The following is a 17,202-nucleotide window of genomic DNA, read 5'->3' as shown; positions in this document are numbered from 1 at the left end:
ATATAGCATTCTATTTAAAAAAGCGAAGTTGGCCTTGAAATTCGAAACACATTTACCTACAAAAAATGCATTCAGTACACAATATGTTCACTCAAACTAGACCATTTTTGGATAGAAAATTTTTTCGTGTAACGCATACTTCAAAAATTATTCAAGGTGTGAAAGCTGCGTTGATCATCCTACATGTAACATAACATAATAGGATATAAGACAAAATAAGTAAGACGAGATAAATATTATATTTAGTGTTCCATTTAAATCAATCTAGTCGACTATCTTTGAAACTAACTACTACTCGTACAAAAAATATTCCAGACAAAAGCTGAATAGTTTCAGGGGACATATTACTACAAAAGTAATTCTTTCCTAAATAGAGATGTAAAGATTATATGAAAGTCAAATCAATTCTTTAAATTATATTTTGATAGTACTAATCCATGCATATCGTTATTTTGAATATTTAAAGTACTAAGTCACTTATCTCTTTACATTACGTGTTTCCAGAAACCATTTAATTTTTGTCTGAAATATTTGTTTGTATTATTATTAGTTTCGAAAATACTTAATAGGAACACTGTGTATGTAATATAATATATAAATATAATTATTACAAATATGTTATAATATATTTATACAATTACATATATGTATTTGTTAATAATTATATTATATATCCATGTATTGCAAATTATATATATTTAATTTTCGTAAATTATATATATTAACATTGAAAATTTAATAATATATATTAAAAGGTAGTTTTACTTTTCAATAAGTTTTCCAATGATAATGACCAGACATTAAATAATCAAGCATCACAACTAAAATTGATGGTACCAAAGAAAAGGTTATAAATTAAAATTAATTAATTTCGATGACACGAAAAAGCAAACAAAATAATTAATATTCATGAAAGCTCACGTCTGCAACATTCCGCGTTCCGAATATGGTCATAATATCGAAATGCAAATGTAATCCGTAGGAAACCTTGAAAGTTTCGAAAATGGAACAGCCTAACGCCTTCGATATTTCAGAAACTGCACAACTTTCGACGCCACCTACTCTAGATCTTCGAAAACATGCTCCCGAATTCATCCTCACACAATCCCTTACATTCCCAGGACCTACATAAATTTCACTTTAAAAATTTCTTCCTGGCCTTCATTGAAATTTCCTCCACCTGTCCTTGTTCTTCGCACAAACTATTCTTCTACGAACTTTCACTGTGCAATAGGAAAACCAGTAAAGCTGTCAACATTGCTAGTTTATAATTTCCTCAATTGCGTTTTCTCAGATTTCCGGCGAATACTCAGCCATTTTCTGTTATTTCACGAAGAGTAATTTTCCTTTTCGTCTTGTTTCTATGTTAATCCTGCTTAATTAAAACCCTTTTCATTGCAACGTCACATTTCTTTCTTTTATAAAAAGACTCATTGACGCGAGTCTTTTATTTCCTTCCACTTCTTTCTTCTTTTTATTTTATTTATGGATTTTAATCATAGCAGAAATTAACACGTAATAATTATGATGTCAAAGATATTTATAAGGTACATAAAATGACTAAGAAGAGTGTCGAAACAGGTTATGCGAGTATAAAATACGAAATTTGAATTTATAGTTTTATAGCTTGGTTGTGATTATGCGGAGTTAAGTTTATTCTTTCATTTCGCGACAAAGCATTCGTTGTATCTACCACACATATAGAGCTTAATTTGATCGAAAACGTTGTAATTAATGATCGTCAATAGGTGCGTAACATGATCCTCTGATTACAATTTAATGGTTAAATGTAACAGCGTAATTGTATAATAATACAAAAGCGTTGAATTTTCACTGTTTCTCCTGTAGAAAAGGAATGTATGCAAATGAACTTAATATATTCAGCGTTAATAGGATTTGCAATTATCTGCAAAAATTGACGAATAAATTAAAGGCTGTACGATAATTCTATCATTAATTAGATCCTTCATGTCATAAGGAATATTTAAAAATTTGTTTAATTCATTCGGTTCTTCCTTTTTTGTACAACTTTATCAGTGATATAAGAGTTTAATACTCTTTCTAGAATATCCAAAGACTTTTGGAAATGATTGATCTCCTTTCACCTTTTATTCGATATTCCTGTGTCTTCACTCTTCCTTTTCTTTACAGCTTTGTCGATGATTTTATAATCGATGTGAGATCTGCATATTCTTTCTGAAATATTTGGAAATACTTAAAAATCTTTGGGCCTCGTGTCCTCATTTGTTTCCTATTTTCTTCGTTCTTTTGCTACTTACGATAGAAACAATTTTTTCGGGATGCTTGCTGTCATCGAAGCACACGAGCACGCTACGTCGAGCTGAGAGAATCGGTCGAGGTCTCGGAGAGAAGAGAGCGTATATACCTACGCGTGTATAAGGCAGGAAACAGTCGAGGTCGATATCACGTCATTCTTCATCTCGCTAAATCATCGAACGATCCACAAATAAAAGAGGAATAATTAAAAAGGCCAACCTACAGGTCTGTGTTTAACGTCGATCAAACTTTTTTTTACTCTTCCTTCTCTGTTTTCAATTCCTTTACTGGAAGAACGATAAATAGAAAGGTGCTTATACAGGGTGAGGCATTTGACTAGAATCACTTCGATAACTGTGTGCATAATGAACGATAATTTGTAAACAGTGACTTTAAAACATATATACGATTACGATTATTGCACCTTGTATACTTTCTTCCTATTGTTTTCCTCCTATTATTTGTATCTTTCTAAATTTCAAGGTCATTTTTAATTACTTACACAGGAGCCAATTTTTGTTTCAATGTAAGTTGCAAATAATAATATTAAAAGAATTTTAGTGAAATATATTAGAATGGAGAGTAAATGATTTTTGAAAGATATTGGCAATAAATATACAAAATTCTAATCGATCATTAGTAAGTGCACATAATTGATTAAGAAATTATTTCCTAATTGCTTAGGAAATTCGTAAATTGGAGTAGATATATGATTATTCTTCGGTGAATGCTTCTTATTTCTAGTTATTAAAATATATAAAAATATAAAAATGTATATGACATATTAATAGTATTATGTTTTGACAATTGAAACCTTAAGTAAATTTCATACTCGGGTGGCTACATTTATCACGCGCAACCAAAAGTATGCAAAAGATGTTGTACATATACGGAAACACACATGTTTTATTATTGCAATATTAACAAAATATATATAATTTCGTAAAATTTTTAATACTACTATAATTACAATTATTATAAAAAGTATAACTTTATTTCTAAATAAAATACGAGATAGGTAACGATGTTCTCTGTATGTAGTTTCCGTACTTGATAAGAATATGCAATGTTTCTGACATCTCACTTTCCCTTCGAATATGATGTAAATAATTAAGAGACGAACAAAAGGATGAATAATTCAGAAACACGGGACATACGATAATTTAAACAAAACACAATGATAATTATAACCACGCAAGTATATAAAATTAAATAATTGAAACGGTTATACGATACACTGTATATAGCATGGTTCACATAAGTCCATAAATTAAATATGAGATAAATAAATAACATTACCAACGAATGTTTATTTTAAACTAGGTTTTGTTATATGTACAGTCAGGTAAAATCAGGTACCACATACAAAGTATTAAACTAACCTAGTCATTATATATTATAGACATAAAATTATTTTACGTAATATAATATATAATATCATGTATTAAAAATATATTATAACATTAAAGAATATACTACAAAATTGGAGATACTTTCGTAGTTCGTACTAATACTTTTCTTTCGATAAAAGCAGCTACTAATGTACGTTTTATTCTTTTCCTTCCTTATGCAATTAATGAGAATAAAATGACTATAATACTTTAAAAGTAGATCGAGTTAACCAGGTGCCTCTTCTTCCATATATTTGCATTTAAATATAAAATTAAATGAAAGTTCTACCAATACATTTACTCATGATTATATAAACTGTTTTATAAGTAACACGAATGAATAAATATATTTCTTTATATTGACTATGAAAATATTCTTATATCTTTACCCATTCTTACAAAAGTAATTTATTCTAGACTTCAGTTATTCAGCTTTACAGTGATTACGCTTACCTTAATTTCATTGATATTACATGTCCTTTCTCTTAAATCACCTTGAAAATATTTTAAAAATGTTATTCGAAAAATGACATACATAATTCTCAAATTATTCACATTAGAATAACTTACGGTAATAAGAAAATTCAGTATACTCGAAACAATGAACGAGATGAGTTTTATGATTGCAATAAGAAAGAAAACATTCGCTTTTCAAATTATCCAGATAATTTTCAAATTACACGAGTAATTATCCAAATACCGGTCTAAACGATTTTAATTACCTGAAAAATCGTCTAAGTAATTTCGATTGATTGGGAAGTAATTTAGGAAATTATCAGGAAAATATGTTTAGTATAATATACGCGCAGTCGAAAAAATTAAGAATACAAGTTAAGAATATTTTTTATATTCATTAGTATAGTGTCCATTACGTAAAACAGGTTTCTACATGATGATAGAATAAGACCGCAAAATTACGCCATAGATTAAAGAAAAAGCGATAGTTACATACATACATACACATATTTGTACTTTCATAAACACATATTTCACGCCTATGTGATTTTGGAAATCATTCTGTAATTATGCTGTAATTATTACAACAGCTGATTATTAATTACAGTAAACTGAAATACATAAGCTGGCAATATTTCCGTTAAAAATTGTACAATAGCGGTACAGAAATTTTATAATCTTCTACACAATTTAAATGTTATAATTCTAATGTGATATACATATATAATATGATGTATATGACAATGGCCACTTTATATCTTAGTTATACATGAATAGAGGTTTTAATTCAAACGAAAAAGATTTACATAACGATCAAGAAACAAGTATGTAAAAACTGACCTAACATCTGGCCTTCATATACAGGATGTCTCATTGAAGTTGAACATTTAAATTATTTAAGTTATCGAAGGTGTAAGAAAATTGTTAAGCAGTGTTTAAATTGCTTGAATGATGATAAAACAAAATTTTGTCAAGATCTTTACGAAGGTTGTGATATCATTGGTTTCTTGAACTCGTCTTCATTTAAGTGTCCTTTAATTATTTGTTGATATCTTTGGTAGCAACAGAACTAATTTTGATACTCAAATTAAATGGGACACTCTATATACAGTTAGTGATACATAGGTATCATAATACATAGGTTAATGATGCAAACAAATAATTAAGTATATAAAGGAATTATACAGAAATTTGTATGCTTGAATTATTTTTATTTCGATTTTATTTCGTTTTCAGATCACAGGCATGCGATTGTCGTAGCGAGGCAAGATCGAGGGATAAGGAGAAGATATTTGAAATATTTGCGCGGCTGAAGCAATAAACGTAAGTGTAACACAAAAGTTACGAAAACTTTCCTTTTTTCCAAATATTTCGTATCTTTATATAATCCAGAGAATAGTTATTCGATGACGATTAATCATATAAATATAAATTACTTGATCATTTAAATATAAGTATATTTAAATGTATAACTGCAACTAAAAACATTAATGAATTAATATTTAAACACAAAATGACTGAAATATAAAAATAGAATTTATAAATTATATCTTGTCTTGTCGAACATTTTAGTAAACCATTTTGGTAAATGCTAAAGGTTATGGATAAATTAGTAAAAATTCGTTTTGTTCGCATAAACCATGACAGAAAAGCAAAAAGCAATAAAAAGAGAAATTGTAGATATGTCTACTCTACACAATAAAATGAAATTTAACTCAAACTTAAGCCAGCCTAAAGCCAACTTTTACCAATTGTTCTCCTCATTTACTTAAATGATTCGGTTTAAAGTATTCTGATATGTGTAAAATTTGTATAATTTCTAAAAACTTTTATAATTTTATCGTGGCGGAATTGATATGTAGTAACTAACTGAAATGATATGTTTCTTTAATGCACAATTTTTCACAATTAAATTGCAGCCTAAACGTACAATTGTAGCACAATGTAGTGTAATGCAAATAAAGCACCCATACCTAATTATGATTCTATTTGAATAGAAATCAATATTAATGTTGTTAAAAACTACTACATATTTTCAGCAAAAATAAAAAGTCTGACACAAGACTTTCCTATTCCTTTGGTAGTTCTAGCCTTAATATCAAGTAACCCTTTAAAAACTGAAAGAAGATAGGAAAATATAAGATACAGCATACTTCATAATATAATTCTGTTCCTTTTTCCAATTTTTTTATTTATTTCTTCTTATCAAACGTGTGGTTTTACTGTAAAAAAATTTTAATTTTTTTACGTTCGTGTTACATTTTTCATGTACGTTATTTCCCAAAACAATGCTCCAATTACATTTTATTGATCGCACTACATTGAACTTGCAATTCTACTATGGCTACAATGAAATCATGACAATATGACTATGCAAGCGCTATAGAATTCTGATAATCCATCTAATAATCCGACACGCCCGATAATCCATCACGTATGACCTCAATCATGACCATGCTTGATGAACGTCATGCTGTAACCACCGCGAACCATATTTCACAAATACCATAAGGCTGCGGTTGCAGTGGACCCGTTTTTCGATGAACATTCTCACGAATACAGTAACACTATGATTTTCGATGTTCCTTGAGGTTAATGCAACGTATACCTTGTAATGTTTTCTTTTTTGAATAATATAGAAAAAAATTAACCACAGATCTCATCTTCCTCTAAAAATTTGACGTGTTTAATGTAACATTTTTACCTGTGTGAAAATTGATAGTACAGACACGAGAAAATTAATCAACGAAATTTCAGTCGTCTCAGAGTGGAAAAATGTCCATTCAATTTAAATCGGATTTTGAAAATTACTTATCGTGGTAATTTTAGAAGATAAACAAATAAAAAATGTCGATTTTTTGTATATTTATAAAAGTATTCCAATAATAGTAATACTTACTATATAATACTATATAATATTAATTTTAGATTAGATTTAAAATATGTTTGTATACTATATACTATATAATATTAAATACTATAATTTTGTCAACTTTTGGCATTGTATAATAAAAATCTTCCGTGTAAAATAAAATTTTATTTATAATGACCTTTTTTTTCTTGAGATTGAAGATAACGGTTTAAAATTTCTAATGAAACCCTAAAAATCGTAGAATATGCTATTAATTTTGTCACATATTTTACAAGAATTACAATTAAGTAAATAAATTCATCTTCTTCGTTAAAATATACCGTTTCAAAGTTACTCGAAAACATTGAAAATCATATATGCTATTATTTTTCTTGCACATTGTACAACAAGAACGATCAAATATATGCATATATCCTTATGAAAGTAGTCATATTGCACATAACCCACTTTACAGGTATTTTATGAATTCGTCGATATTTATTCATCATGCAATGGATTGTATAAATAATTGCGCAATTTCTATTCTTCTATGTTATATAATTACAGAAATGCGTATTCATTGTAGCCATCGTCTATTGCATTTATCCGATGACCATTTGGTTCTTAAGAATTTGTAATTTTATTCAATTTGTATCTCAATAATTCTAATAATTCATAAACTTATCCACTAGATCGTTAATTTAAAAAAATTAGAAAGGAACATAAATTCGTTCACTATAACGTTGCCCAAATCGTAGCCGCATGAATTTAGCAGTATCATCGAAATCTGACAGTTGACGAGTAAATTGCATTACTACATTAACCTCCCAAGCCAATAACTTTGCATAAATCAGCTATTGGCGTAGGAGGTAATTAATTCGCGGAAACCCAATACGTTTCGTTGCGATTTTCCTTAAGCTAAATAAAATAGAAATTATTTACTTATTTAATTCAGAATTTCAAAGGTGCTTTAACGAAGTACTAGATAACAATTTTTGAGTATGAGTAAAGTTCTAATCTAGTGCATGCACATTCGATGAATTCGAAAACCCGATTTCCATCAAAATGAAGCCTTATATCAAAAGGTGTTATTCTATATTTTTGATTAATATTTTCATCTGAATTCTCTCCTCGTTCAGCTATACTACAAGTTATAATGTGCTCAATAAAATGAATTAATCATTTATTTTATGTATCCTCTGTTTAAATTGCAATAATATAAAGTTATTTGAGCAAATAATAATATTAATTCATCAAAATGTAAAAATTTTAATATCAAAAAATGAAACATATAAAGGGTAATTATAAATGTGGTATAAATAAAAAATGTTAAAGAAATAAATTTTTCACTTATTTTCTACTGTATGAATTTATTTTACAGTAGTGTGAAAGTTTATTTAGGAAATAACGAAAAATGGATTCGCTGGATTGTGTTTGTAGATGCGATGTAATTGATTTTTTCATTTATTTAAACGCATAACTTGTAATATCTCGAAACGGAATGTACACTACTTACGCTATTTTCTTGATTATTACACTAAATCTAACAGCTGAAAACAATGACAGTTTTAATGTAAAATTATTTTTCCCACAAATATTTATTATAATATACATTTTAATAGTATGACTCGTCTTCAATATTAAAATATATGAAAATATCGTTAATTACTAATACTAGTAAATGCTAAGAAATATTAAAGATTTCACGATAAATATTTAAATAAATAAATATTGATTCAATTTTTCAAATCAATTTACAATTATAGTACGTAAGAAACGTGCATACTGAAGGTCTATTTCGAAAATTGCATATACGACGTGAAATCCATAAACCCGTACTGGAACAGTGGTCATTATTATCCATGATTCCCATGAATCAGCAGTTTGCTAACCGAAGAGTGATGGCATAAGCCTCGTATATAATCCTCAATAGCTACTGGATGAATTCATAATATGTATTTTGAAATAACAGTAACGAGAAAGGAAAGAAGATGGTAGTAGTCTAGAATTGGATATCGAATGGGAAGGGACGAATTAATATTCGTAATAAAACTGGTACATGAATATGTGTATACAGAACGTATACAGAAAATTCACCCAGCTATATACATATCATTATAACATCCTACCAGTATTTTCTTATTTAAACAACTTCGTAATAAGAAAAGTATCGATAATGTACGTCAATAGCATTTTCATATAAGTAACAACTTGTATAAAGATGTTGAAGAATTTAATGTGAAGAGGTATAGATAGTAGAGATCAAAGTTGAAAAATGATACTAAAAGTATTGTTAATGAAAATACGACTTGATCATTCACCAAACTCTGATATTTAAAAAATTACCGATTTGAAAAGTATGCAATTTCTATGAGTTCCAAATTTTACAATATTATTAAAAATAATAAAGACTAATTAAATTCTTAATAAACAGTAGATGTTTATCAAATTTTATTCTCAATAGTATAAAATCTGTTCACGACTTATAACTTTTAGAGTTTAAAGCATCATGAATAAATATTTATACAATACGTAGCTTTCTATATTATTTAATTCTGCGCCAAATTTAAAATAGAACATTTTTGTTTCATAAGCAAACTCTGTTTTGAATTTAAAAAATGTAATTTGTTTTATTATCGAATTCCGCTATAAATTGAAGAAACAGATAACAATCTTTGTGAAAATAGTATATAACTTTCTTTATCATCAAATGTGAATAATTTTTACAATTTTGAAGAATTGTTATTTAATATTCAATTAAATTTTATTGCTCCTTGGAAATAACAACATTTCTTAACAATAGCAAGAGAAGTTCGTGCGAAAATGCTAATTTAATAAAATAGAAGGTATGTTTTTGAAATTACAAGAATTTTTTAAATTAATAAATACAATATACAAAGGAAATATGTCTATTGGTACTAAAAATCTTCCCTTTAAAGGCTTCATTACTGACAGATAAAGCGAAATGAAACATAACTTCGGCACATAAAAAATATTGTTCTCATCATCAGCTACCATTTGCTACTTTATGAGCCTGTAATTCAAAAACACCATGCATATTCATTATTGATTATCATTATTATTACCATAAAATTTTCCATCATACAATGTATCAAACCAAATGACTATTCAAATTAATCTTAATAAGTTCCCTACCGGGTTGTTTATGTGTGTCTTTCATTACTACGTATAATTTGTTATTATTACTTTTATGACTTCTTGTGAATTAAAAAGTTGTTTATTATAAAATGAATATTCGATTCGTGGATTGTAGAATCGAACAAAATAAACGCTGTTTATATTTTGAAATTAAAAGGATTAGAAATATTAAATTGTACAATTAAATACATAGCACAATTAAAATAAATTAATGAGAATAAAATATGACATATTAAGAAAACTATAATTTATTACAAAACGAATGGTGTGTAATTTTTGCAAATATTTTGTATTAAGTCTCCTGATTACTGTTTTAACCAATTTTGATATTCGTAATACTAGACTTTTTATTATATTTGTCATTTATCATACATACTATCATATTAGTATGATAGTATATTATCAACAATTATCACATTTATTATACATACATACTATCATACATACTGTCAATAATTTCACAAATGAGAATTTTATTTTGGGCAACATTCTTAGAATTTTCTATGTATTATGATTCGTAATACAATTTCTTAATGAGATTTATATAAAGTTATTCGAAGGATTAACATAATTGCTAATCCGTCATTTTGTACGTATTCAAAGAATATTTTACCTATTTCTGGGGCCCTTTTTAACCGTTTTCTTATATGAGTACAAAATTTTGATAAATAACCATTTCTTTGACAATCCAGATTTAGTGGATCTTGTGTTACGATGACATTTGAACATATATCTCAATACTTAAGAGTAGAAGTACATCTGATGACCGATTAGTGCAATATTAATAATAATATTGTCCTCGTTTCTTATAGTCCAGTATTACCACTTCATTTATTCATAACTGTTAAAACATCGAAATATTTTCAAACGTTTGTTCGAAAATGATCGAAAATTTTCAAACATTCTTAGTAATTACTGAAAACATGCAGCTCCTTTTTCCAATGTTAATATTAGTTATTGCACACACAGGATAATAATTATGTATTCTTATTTATTTTCTTTGTACTGTCTTAATTATCATTAAATATGTATATTACAATATCATGTATGCAGTATTAATACTTGGATGTAAATGCAATCATCTAAAAAACTATTTCATACGTTGAAATTTATAAAAATCTTACTTGCATAATATATACATATTCATACCTCACGAATTTTTAAAATAAATATTCACAGATGCAATATCTGTAATAAAATATGAAACGAAGATAAAAACATACCAGTTAAAATTTCTGAAGCATCACACTTTTTGCAACATCTTGCAAAACTTTATGAGACCATTTGCTGAAGAAAAAGTGTCTATAATGTGGTGTTTCAACATAATAATGACCCCAGGCATTCATCTAAATTAGTTAGGAAATTTCTTACGTAACAGCGTGTTAATCTAATCCAAATCAAGCCAAGTCAAACCTCTGATTTGAATCCTGTTGCACACTTGAGAGATTGCATTGGCCATCGATAATAAAATACAGTAAATAAAACGAAATTAATGGAAAACATCGCAAAAATTAAATCCGGGATATCGTTTTATTATGATTCACAAATATGATGCAGTTTTAAAATCCAAAAATTTTAAAATATTTTATGAAGTTATCCTTAAAATGCAAAAAGTGCTTAAATAATTGGAATAAAATATTTCATTTCTTTGAATCTTTATAATTTATGATCCTTATAAGGAAATATATTCGAAGAAGAATTTAGAATATATTAATTGCACGTATAATCTTGTCACTTCAAGCTGCTTATGTTAAAAAATAACGAATATACAATAGTTTCTAAACGACTATATTGTTTCTCGCGAAAAATGACTTTTGCATTAAATTTTCGTATACAAGTAATTAAGTTATCAATTACATATAACCACTATTATAATCCGATTTTAATTTAAAAATTAGAACTGAATTAAATTTTCAATCATTTGATATCGTGGTGGAACATTTAAAATCTTATTAAATCAATTTCTAGTCTGAGACTAGAATGTAATATTGTAATATTTAATGTAACTTTAAGTAATTTTGTATTATTGATATAATTCTAACGACTCTAATGTTCATATCTGCTGCATAAAGTCAATTTTTCGTCACCAACTACAGTTCCATCAAGAAACGGATGACTGCCTTTTCAGACCTGCAGTGATCGATACAGTTCATCACTGATTCTTCATGCGGAACACATCTTCCAAGTCTCGATATTTTTACTATTTGTTTTAGATCTCGATGCAAACTACCGATGCTGTAATTCAATCGTTTTCCTACTTACTTCATAGTCAAATGGCGTTCCAATCTAATTAGAGTCTTTAATGCTTCGTTATGGAAAGTCATTTGTTAACCATACATTAGTCCTTTTTCATAGAATAAAATTACCAGCATAAAATTTCAAAACCTGTCGTCAACGTTTTCTTATAATACATTTATAACGTGTTTATCATGTGCTTCGCAAATATCGTTAATCATATCTACAGCTAGTTTGCTTCTTTCTAAATTTTGAATTTATTTCTTTGAAATTTACACAGTATAAAACGACGTAAATAATTTTCTCTGATGTTCCATTGTTGACTGTCTTTTAAGTGGAGAAAAATCACTCTAAATGCCTCGAATACTTCTTGTAGTAATGTCTGTCGAAATAGTTATTTATATATTTAGAATATATAATTTATATAGTTATGTATAATAATTTATATATTATTTGTTCAATTCGTTTCTTTCACGAAAAGCCTATAGAAATATATCCTTTTCGCAAAAATATTCTTTTACTAAATCCAAATCCAAATATTATAAAAAGTATAACATATTTTTGTAAAAAGTATAATATATTTGAAATAACCGAACATTTCAGAAACAAAGCAATTTATGGACAAATGTCTCAAACAAAGGTCCTTGCAAGTTCAAAGATAAAAGAGAATTGCATTAAGGTTTCTTATTTTTCAAATGATGCCAAAGTTATTAGAAAGTCAACTCTATTATTTAAAACGAAAGCCTAAATTTTTTTTTACGAATTTGATCTTAGAAAATTAATCTTCGAAAAAATGAATAACTTTTTACGTAATACAGTTTTTACAGATTATTGCAGTGTTGAATCGAGTGGTGGTAATTTAGTAGTATTAGTATTGAAGTATTTAATATCTTCGTTGTCGCAACCTTTATTTAAAAGTTCATGTACAGTATTCTTTTTTTTTTATTATTATTATTAGAACTTTACAATTTGTCTGATGGACATTTGGTAAATTCATTTAACGTGTGATTTATAGCACGTGACAATGTACAGTACGTGACAAAATAATAGCATACTCTATGATTTTTAATCTTCCTCGAGTAACTTCAAAGTGGTATATCTCAGGGAAAACAGCCGGTCTGTTTATAAATTAAATTTGATTTTACAAGGGAAGGTGAGTGATATTCGAAGCAGATAATAAAAACATTGAGAAAAATGACTATCTTTAAAATATTTTTGTACAAATTGGAAAAATCGATACTTTTTATTTATTTGTGTCACAGACCTAAAATGATAAGCAGTTTTCGATGCCAATATTCGTATTCATTACATAAAAATATGTAAGAAGCCTTTGCGTATTCTAAAAACAAAATTTCTTTGATTTAGTACTTGGTATTGTTTTGCTATGTTACCGTTTTGTCGCGGTCATTACACACATAAACGAGTAAAATTTATAGAAAGAAATGCAAACTGTAGTTACTATTCCTCTGTATTATTGAATACTGAACACATTATTCGAGTATAAATGGAAAATCTGCATTCATTGCTATAGTTTCAAGAAACATTCAAAATTAGCGGATATGCTACTATTTTGACACGTACTGTACTCGTATACATCATTTCTTTTCCGAAATTATTTGCCCCACTCATTTCTCCGTCACCACTGATACTATCACTGCGATAGATTATTAGAACAATATTTCGGAATGATTCAGTGAAATCGAATTACGTTTGTGATATCGTCTTCCTACAATCACTTCCAGCTACACTATTTACCTAGCGTTGCTCTATACGGCACGAATAACGCTAATACATTCGTATATTTACCGTGATATACTCACTGACATTGCAGACGTGGTCCGGAATCGTGTAAGTGCCTTTCTGGTTACGGATGCAGGCTCGAGTTAAAATAAGATAGGAATCGACGTTATTTACAAGATGACCCGATGTAACTCACCGAGCGAGTGAAAGGAAATGAGATGAAAAAGAGACGAATGTAAAGAATGAATAAGTGTACAGTAGAATTGCATTTGTCTGAACCTGCTGGGAGACAGACAGTTCGTATAACTGGAGTTCATGCGATAGAAGTTCATTGAGTTTCACCGCCATGTTTCCTTCGAGCAATAAAAAATCACAAATATCATTACTGTCGTTGTAAATACGTTATTTCTAACGAAAAATTAATCTCGTACGAAGACCTTACAGTTTACATACACAACTGAAGTTCATATAATAACAGTTCACTAATTTATTCTGACACCTATAATTTTTCGTTCAGACAGCAATGTCCAATCCGAAATTCCTTTTTCACATCGACTTTGAGCTTAGAGCTATCAATATCGCCATGATTTTTAAAGTTACCAAAATTCGAAGAAGAATAATCCAAATGAGAACGCAGAACGTGTACTTTTTATTGCACATTTATGTATATTGAAGCAAAAATTGTCACATGGTTACAAAAAGTGACGATATTAGATGCATTTTGTGAATGCATATTGGACAGTCCCAGCAATGTCGATACTTACGAAGTATTAATGGCACTGGTGAGTAGAAATATGAGCATGACGACAAAATAACGCGAACACATTTTTGACGAATATTTTCCCACCTGTGGAAATTGAAAACCATTTCGATACTTCTACCGGGTGGTTTCTTCCTTAGATATGTCCACAGGATCCGATATTGAACAGAAAATTCATGTTAGGTAAATAATATTTCGGAAAAAAACAAATACATTATGTATAAACTATGTTTATCGACAGTTTTTTGAAATTCAATTGGTATTTTTAATCATTCAAAATAATTATTGCTATTACAATAATATTTTATTTCAATAAACCTTGATATTCAGATATCTCTTACCTATTTTCTGGTGCCAGTTGTAATTATTTAATTTTTTTAATTTTCCCCTAATACGTTATTTTTACGAAAAATCAAGTGGTTTTACAAAAATTGGAATTTTTCAAGAAATAAGGACAGTAAATCAATTCCGTTGATCTTTCTACGTGTTTCGAGCTAAAAACTCTACATGAATCATCTAATGAATATTGCAAAATTAAAAAGAAGTCTAAACTTGTTGGACAGTGTATGTATATTAAGTGTCTACATTTAAATATCCTTACTACAGTTACAAATATAGGATACCTCATTCAAATCACTCTAATCAAATATCTTCGTAATTGTCGATGGCTTATATCTCTCGTAAAACCTTGAAGTCATCAATCCTTTGAAATATTTTTTAGTATCGTCAGTAATTCCGAAAATATTCGATTAGATCGATTTAAATTGGACACCCAATATATCGTTACTTATAATGAAAAGTAGTTTATATAGAAACCTTCTTCACTTCATAAATCAGTAGATCTTATATAAAAGCCTTAATTCATAAACTGAATTTTATGTAACAGGTGTTCACTAATTCCCACTCTTATTTTCAATCTTTCCATCAAGTAATACAAATTTATGTTCGAATGTTATTATTATATATGTACCGGAAATTACGAAAGTAATTTAAATAAAGAATTAAAAAAATAATTTCTTCGCTTATTTTGTATTGCACTCAATCAGATTATAACACGATGAAATTATTTTTGCCTAAACAGATATAAATTATCAAAGAACGATGATACATTTCTTAAATTTATGATATATTTAAAGTGCAAGTCGTAACATTTTGATAATGAACGTACATGACTTAATTTGCTCTCGAGAAGCGTCTCTCAGTCGCCATTTAATCCGATTCTAAAGATGGATGTTGATTAATATATAAAATTTACAATTACCCAACGATGCGTGGAATATCGAAGTAAAATAATTCTACGTCTTAAATTGCATACGATTTCCTATTTACCGTTTCAAAAATATCGTCGACTTTATGGCAGAAAGTCTTCGAATTACTATTTTCCTGTAACGAAAAAATCGCCGAGTGCAAAGGGATAAGTCACTTTCACAATTATCGGTACATATGTATTCTTCTTTGCGATAAAACGTATTGTAAATTTTATACAGAAATTTCAACTAGTTCATACGACACGATTTTTCAATGGATCGAGTAATTTCAGTAATTCAGCAAATTATTGCATGACAATTTGCGTTCACGTGAAAACCGTACCTTCATTAACAATTCAACTGTCGTGTGTGTTAGTACCGCATATTTATATATATCACATTCATCCGTGTGAACGTTACTTTCGATTATCATGGATTTGGTAAAATCACTGAATCCGTTGGAAAACCGTATCATGTAGTATGTCTAAACTAACTTTTACAGTTCGCATAACTGTCGTTCATATAATAGGAGCCTTCTGCTTCTCACTGCCACTCATGATCCTTCACTCAAATAATAACAGTTCACATTCAGATACGGTCATCGTCGTTGTAAATATATTGTTGCTCGTAATGAAAAGTAGATCTTAAAATGTAGATAGGGAAACTTTACACTAGAATTCCATTTGTCCGTACTCGTTGGGAAATAAGCAGTTCGTATAATTGGAGTTCATAGTATAATAGAAGTTCATTGAGTTCCATCATCATCTGTGATCTTTCGCTCAGGTAATAAAAGTTCACATTTAAATATTACCGTTATAAGCGTGTTACTTCTAAGGAAAAGTGAGTCTTAAAAAAATGACATCTTTTTTTTATTCTATTAAACCTTTGCACTCCAAGCAATTTTTAATATGACCTACCAGCAACTCCGAGTCATTTTACCTTTCATGTTAGCTTTTATAGTACAACGTTTACCAGTCAAGTAGTATTTCATTTTCATCAATTCTTCTGCCAAAGGTATACTGATATAATCAGTAAATTATCAGTAAACATACGGTAACCCTGTGTCTAGGGAATTTTATCTAACAA

At 28.3% G+C, this 17,202-nt stretch overlaps 1 protein-coding gene across 1 annotated transcript in view; it reads left to right on the top strand.

The window, feature by feature from the left end:
* The window catches only part of pot (zona pellucida domain protein papillote), a 118,139-nt gene that overhangs the window by 28,324 nt on the left and 72,613 nt on the right, over positions 1-17,202 (top strand). The window contains exon 2 of the mRNA XM_017897211.1: positions 5,361-5,447. The gene's annotated coding sequence lies outside the window, so the exon portion shown is untranslated. The remainder of the gene's footprint in view (positions 1-5,360; positions 5,448-17,202) is intronic.

This window comes from Eufriesea mexicana, unplaced genomic scaffold, assembly GCF_001483705.2.
Source record: "Eufriesea mexicana isolate 0111107269 unplaced genomic scaffold, ASM148370v2 scaffold487, whole genome shotgun sequence".
Classification (NCBI taxonomy): domain Eukaryota; kingdom Metazoa; phylum Arthropoda; class Insecta; order Hymenoptera; family Apidae; genus Eufriesea; species Eufriesea mexicana.
Note: the sequence above shows the minus strand (reverse complement) of the source record. Positions and strands in the feature narration are given on the sequence as shown.